General features: G+C 61.8%; 1 protein-coding gene across 1 annotated transcript in view; it reads right to left on the bottom strand.

Annotated features, from left to right (window-relative positions):
* SLC45A4 (solute carrier family 45, member 4) overlaps positions 1–865 on the bottom strand; it is a 43,498-nt gene that overhangs the window by 26,748 nt on the left and 15,885 nt on the right. The gene's annotated exons all lie outside the window — the stretch shown is intronic.

The following is an 865-nucleotide window of genomic DNA, read 5'->3' as shown; positions in this document are numbered from 1 at the left end:
CAAGAGGCCAGGCCTCAGCTCCGGGCACCCGCCCCAGCCCAGCCAGAAGGTGCTCCTCACCTAGCGGGCGCCAGGCCTCCTTCCTGCCGCCTGCGGGCTGCTTTCCCTCCACCGCGCTAACTGGCCGCGGACTCAGAGCCCCTTTCTGTGGGTGTTACGACCAAGCAGAGAGGGTCCTTCCCACCCACCTGCACGGGCGGGGTCTCTGTGGGAGCGCCGGGAGAAAGGGCCGTGGTCCCGCCAGGCCCAGGGCCTGCAGGGACGTCCCTGCTGCTCTGAGTGCACGGGGACGGGAGTGACAGGCTGGGCTTCTGTCGGGGGACATGCGGCTGCAGGGCTGCCCCTCAAGCCCGGCCCAGGCCTCTGAGAAGCTGAGCGAGGCCCCTGTGGGGCCTCTTCTTCCATGACCGGCATCACTGGCTGCCACCCGAGTGCACAGACCTGGGGGCGAGCTCCCGGCTTAAAAGTCACTGACGGGGCTGGGGGGTGGGGAGGGAGTCAATGGGGGGAAAGGAGACGTACATAATACTTTACACAATAAAAAAGGCTATCTTATCACCCTTAAAGAAAAAAAAAGTCACTGGGGAAACCACGTGTGTTCTCAGCAGCCTCTAGAGGCGCCCTCGGCAAACACTGTTTCCCCATCGAGCTGCTTCAATTACAGACAAAACAAAACAAAAAGCAGCGACTGCGCGGACGTAAAACAGCACCGCCAGCCTCGCACGGCCGGCATTTTCAGTACCGAGTTGGGAAAAGGAAAAGATAATTTCTGAGCCAATGCTGGGAACAGGACGTGGTCGGATACGCGCTAAGCAAACAGCCCACCAGGAAGCGCCGCCCTGTGAACGGGCTCCCGGGGCTGTCC

Source organism: Myotis brandtii, unplaced genomic scaffold, assembly GCF_000412655.1.
Source record: "Myotis brandtii unplaced genomic scaffold, ASM41265v1 scaffold532, whole genome shotgun sequence".
NCBI lineage: Eukaryota > Metazoa > Chordata > Mammalia > Chiroptera > Vespertilionidae > Myotis > Myotis brandtii.
The sequence above is the reverse complement of the archived record's forward strand: the minus strand, read 5'-3'. Positions and strand labels throughout refer to the sequence as shown.